At 37.5% G+C, this 5,703-nt stretch overlaps 1 long non-coding RNA gene across 1 annotated transcript; it reads right to left on the bottom strand.

The window, feature by feature from the left end:
• Positions 1–203: 203 nt before the first annotated feature.
• LOC123257078 lies at positions 204–3,275 on the bottom strand. Its single transcript, XR_006507014.1, has 2 exons — positions 3,173–3,275; positions 204–250 (listed from the first exon to the last, which is right to left on the bottom strand). It is a non-coding gene; the product is annotated as an uncharacterized LOC123257078 (long non-coding RNA).
• Positions 3,276–5,703: the final 2,428 nt, after the last annotated feature.

A 5,703-nucleotide genomic window follows, 5' to 3' on the forward strand; every position in this document is an offset into this window, starting at 1 on the left:
CTCGCGCCTTCTCTTTCGCCCTCGGGTGCCCCATGTTTATTTGCGTCGCTGCATTCAATTTCAATGAGAAATGTTTTCTTCTCGTTTTCGTTGTTGTTTTTGTTTTTGTTTTTGTTCTTCTGCATTCGGATTCGCTTTTGTTTTTTGGCCAATGCAAAAAATATGTACGAAAAATAAACGTTTTCCTCTTCGTTTTTTTTTTCCGCTCGAAGAAATGCAGATCAGAATCAGTTGCACTTTCCCTTTGGAGCTTCAAACAAAATGCAGCATGAATTTTAATTTGGAAAGGAATACAAATTTAAATGAGATATGATTGTGATCTAAAACATAGAATAATTCGATTTATTTGTATTATCGATATATTTCTATATCGATATTAAGTTTCTAAACATGGCCAGACATACATATGTGGCCATGTTTTTTTTGAAGAATTTTAAGAATTTGTAGTATATATTTGAGAGCTGTCTTAGTTTTAAGAAAAAATTTAAATTGTAAAGTTTCAGATATAATCTAAAATAGTAATTATAAATTTATACTTAAACTTAAAGCATAGATTAAATAAAAAATTAGAAAATTATAGCTATTAAATACTTGGCATTAAAAAAATCAAATTTACTTTCTATTGAAAAGTAAATGCAACTTCTTCGAAAAAACTCGAAAAAGACCTTCTCTTCCTTGATCTTTTGACCCATCCGGGCAAGCCCTTTTGACCATTTCTTCGCCTTCATTCTCCTGAGGTAATCCATAATTTCCAAAATCCAACAACAACAACAACAATATATACATTGCATTCGATGCATATACCACCACACCACCTCTGCAGTGTCCTATCGACAGTTGCAACTTTCAAACGGGTTTAGTACCGGGGGCCCAGCCTGCACCCTGCCACAGCGGCGGCAATGGCGACTGCGATGCCTCTTGGCCAGATCCAGGCTGGAGCTAAAGCTGAAGCTGGAATCCTCAATCCCATGGCCCCAGGAATTTGTCCGACACATTTTACCCTTACCCCGATCCGGTGATTTCGATTTATTTTCGGGTTTTCGGGTTCGAGTTCGGGTTTATCTTCTCCACAGGCGGGGAGCAATGCAATTTTCCATGTTGGGTTATTTTTTGGGGCCTTTTTTTTCGGCAGCGACAGCGTCGAATTTTTTCAATGTCTTAGCTCGCAACTTTCGTTAGCTTTATATCTCTTATTTTTATTTATTTCTTATTATTTTTTTTTTGTGCTATCGGTGACAAAACTTGCTTGGACTGCAGTCGCAGTCGCAGTTTCAGCTGCATTGCTGCCGCCGCGCTGCTGGCGTCGCTGCTGACGCCGTCAAAATGCAAGTGAATCTGCTGTTTTGGTTTCGTTTAAAAATTATTAATCCACCCATTTTGGATTATCCAAATCTCAAGCCATGTATAATATTTATTTTGTATGCTTAATTTTTTTTTGGGTTTTTTTTTTATTAAAAGTGAAATTCCCCATAAAAGTTACCCAATAAAACGGAATAATTTTCGCTGCATTGCATTTCTTGTGGCTGCTTGGTGCTCTTGATTTTTTTTGGTTTTTTTTTTTTTGGGGTGCATTAAACGGCAAATTGTTTCGTGGGATCAACACAAAGTGCGTTGATCTCTCGAATGGCTGAAAAAAGTGAATGAATGCAAACGGTGACGTCGCCACTCGCGATGCGACGTCTCAGCCGACGCAGCCGCTGGCGCTGCCGTTGGCGTGGGCGTAGGCGTCGCTGCCTTGTTACGTTGGTTGGCGTGAAAATAGCTCGAAAGTGACTAACAATTAATAAATAATTAATTGCTCAGTTTTTTGAAGCCATGAACGGTGAATCATTTTTTTTTTGTGGATAAGGGGGCTTACTCTTCTTTGGAGTTACTCTCGATCCTCAATTTCACTCGCACTCTTTCGCCGCGGATCTCTCACTCACCCATTTCACTCCACTCGATGCGAAAGCAAAACCGAAATTCGCTGATGCTGCGCTTCTCCGGCTGTATCTTTCTCACTTACACGGAGAGAAAGGCTTCAAATGATGAAATATAAGTTTGGTATACAGGTCGGATGAGTAATTTTTAATAAAATGTAACATTCATCATCCCCTTGAACTTGAAATTAAATGATTTTTTGGGTCTTTAAACTAAAGCTTCAATATCACTTTTACCCAAAATAAGCCTCCCCCCAAAATATGTTTATCTTTTCGCCCAGTGCACCCACACTCACTCACTCCCTCTTGCTCGCTCTCTCGCCACCTATCTCTCTCTGGCCGTTCGTGTGAACTCTGCTTTTGACCGACGAGGCAATGTTGTTCGTTGACCTTTCCCAAGTGTTGTTGCCATGAAAGGAGTACGCTGGAGGCGTAAGTAAGTTGTGGGCGCTGCTGCTGCCTCTGCCTCTGCCACTGCTGCCGCTGCCTCTGCCACTGCCTCGGCTGCAGTTTACGCAGCCAGCGTCTAGTTGTTGTTGCTGCGCTCGCTTTTGTTTCATATTTCGGAAAAAGTTTCCTTGGTCATTAAACTCTTTAATGCAACGACCTTCCATTGCGATCGACAACGCCGCGAATTTCAATTCAAGTCTGAAGCCCGAAAAAGCTTTTTGGCTTTTTGTTTTGTTTCATATATGTATATTTTGTTGTTTTTATTTTTTGTTTTATTTTATTTTTTTTTTTTGTACTTGCTTCTCTGTTTTCCTTTTGTGCGTTAAGGAGTTAATCGTTATTGACAGAAGTGTAGTGTAGTTGGATATTTTGGCCAGGTTAGTGCCTTGAATCTGAACTGAAATGAACCTGCCGGCCGAGAGTGAAGGTTTTTTGCTTTTCGGGCCTTTGAACGCTAAACTGAGGTCAGGAATGGTCTTCATATCTGAAGGATTTATAAATGTTGACTCTGGAACGGCTTTAGTTTCAAGTATTCTTATGGAAATATTTTAATTTGCTTATTATTTAGTTCAATTTTTTTTTTTTAAATAACGAAAAATTGATTAATATTATAGACTAGTTTAATAGTTGTTTTTAAACTAAAACTTTGTAAAATTACTTCCTTAGTTATTATATTAAATTATATTGTTTAATTTCATTGCTTTTACTAGCTTTTACTTTAAAAATAATGAAAACCCATTGATAGATCAGCTTGCTGGATTTGCCCGCCAAATTGCAGTTCCTTGCCCTTTGCAAGAAATTACCTCACAAATTGTTAAATCTTTTCTTGTGAGTAATTTCGCACAATGAAAAGTAAAATCTGCGGCTGGAGTAGCAACAAAAACAAACACAAACCGCATAAACAAGCGGTATTTGCACTTTTGCGTTAAACAATTTGAATGAAATCAGAGCAAGCAATATGCAGTCAAGAGAGCCAAAGCACAAAGAGAGTAGGACTAAAGAGTAGTGCAGTGGAAGTGGAAGAGAAAAGTGTCAAGAGCAAAACACCCACACATGCAAGAAAAAGCTTCGCCAGTAAGAGAGAGCCATAGAGAGGGCACGAGCTCCAAATGCAATTGCAAGTGATCTCCCTATGTGTGTGTGTGTGTAAGTGCTTTCCTGTAAACTGTGTTGTTGTTGTTTTTTGCATTGCATTTTGCCGGGCGCGCTTTTCAAAAAGTTTTCTAATGCAACTGTAGTACAAGCAAGAGTATGTGTGTGTGTGTGTTTTGGTAGTATGTGTGAGCCAGCGACTAACTTGTTTTTGTTGTCGTCGCATTCGCATTCGCATTCGACTTTTTCAATGAGTCAATCCTTGAAATGTTGACTTCCTGATACGCATATGACTATTGAACAAGTTTGCTTTGTTAGATTTTTTTGAAGGTTGCGTATTTTATTCACACACACACACACACACACACACACTCATACTCTGGCACATGCAGTCTGGTGGGGCACGTTGAGACATACAGACACACATAAATTTTCGTAGTAAGATATACACATACCTCTTTGGTTTTTTTGTTTTTTTTTTTCGTGTCTTTGCTTAGTAGTGCTTGACTATTAGTTTCTTATGTTCTTCGTTTTTCGTGTTTTGCTTTAATATTTTAATACTCTTGCTTGGGAGGTGTATGCTGGCTAATTAATTTGATTATTTAACAAAACGGTGATGCATTTCATTTTCAAGAATTCATATAGCCTTTAAGATAAACGCCAAACTATAAATTACAATCAAGAGAACTTATAATTAGAACTATAATTGATGCATTAGTTGGAAACTATTTTGAAAGGATTACACTTTTATTGACCTCCAACTCTCAGGTCTGTAATATTTCGCAATTTACAGTTGGAAGCATAGAACAATGGGTCCACCACGAGTGGGGGGCAGCAAGATCAAACGAAGGCCTGACTCAACTTTTCCTTCATATTCGCATTCACATTGTCACTCAGAGTCGGATTCGCCATCTCTATTGTCCCATTATGCATAATGGATGGTGTCTCGTGTGTCTGCTATTTCTTGATCGCACTTTTTATGGCTCTGGCGGAATAATTTTTCCATTTAACATTTTTTATTTTTTTTTGTTTCTGTTCTTTATGTTTATTTTGTTAATTTAATTAGAATTAATTTTTCTTCTTTGTTATGTCTTCCTTTATTTTTTTTACTATTAATTAATTTTTTTTGTAAGCCATCAAGAATTTGACTATTAATTATATAAGAGTGTCCCATGGTCAATAGTTTCCCATGGCTAACCTTCTTTATGTAACAATGAAGCCATCAGGCCATCAGAAGCAGTTAACAGATATATTACGCATACGCCGTGTTGGACCGAGGTCCGAATAAATTCTCGCTCATAATGATAATGATGTTAATAATTTGGTAATTGGCGGCAACATATTTGAGGACAGAAAACAATGCCCAATCAATTAACAAATATTTAAGAATTAAAATATATCAATGGGCCAACATGGCGTATGGGTAATGTGGTTGAGGAAACATAGGTTTCTTTGGGGTTTCTGAAGATTGGCTAGTTTATAGCCCTGACCCAGTTATATTTTCAGTTTCAACTAACGTTTTAGTTATATTATTACCGCAATGCAAATTAGTCACACATAATGGGGCGCATTAACTAATTGAATGCTTTTTTTCCACATACGTGGACCATGCCATGCAACTAAAATCGAACTTAACCGAATTTATGGTCAGACTGCATGTGGCAGAAACAACAAAAAAGCATAACAAATCTATCTTTAAGTACCTAAATATAAATACCGCAAAAATAAACTAAAATAATAACTAAAATAAAAAAAAAAACAAATGAGAGAGAGAGAGAGAGACGCATACACGACGATTACAACAATATTCGTTACGCCCTTGGGGCAGGGTGGGCTTGAGGGGGGGGCGCCGTGGGTGCTACCTGCTGTAAAAAACAACAACAACAAACACCCTACCCTAGCTCGGCCATTAGTGCGGCATTAGCGACTGTCTACAGTCTAGACCCCCAAAGCGACGACCTTAAACTTGAATCGGAATAGCAACAAAAACAGTAAAATAGAAATAGTAGTAGTATTAGTAGTAGAAGAAGAAGAAGCAGAGAAGAAGGTCACACGGCTAAAAGCAACAACAACAAAAACCATTTTGTGGTTACAACGGAAAATGAGCGCAAAATGTAAAGCAAAAAAAAACTAAGGTTAAAAATTGCCCATTTGCTAATTTGCTTATCAAATTGTGTCTAATAAAAAATAACAAAAAAAAAAAACTATTCACTCTTAATTTATTGACTAGTCAAGGAAAAAT

Source organism: Drosophila ananassae, chromosome 2R, assembly GCF_017639315.1.
Source record: "Drosophila ananassae strain 14024-0371.13 chromosome 2R, ASM1763931v2, whole genome shotgun sequence".
Taxonomy (NCBI): domain Eukaryota; kingdom Metazoa; phylum Arthropoda; class Insecta; order Diptera; family Drosophilidae; genus Drosophila; species Drosophila ananassae.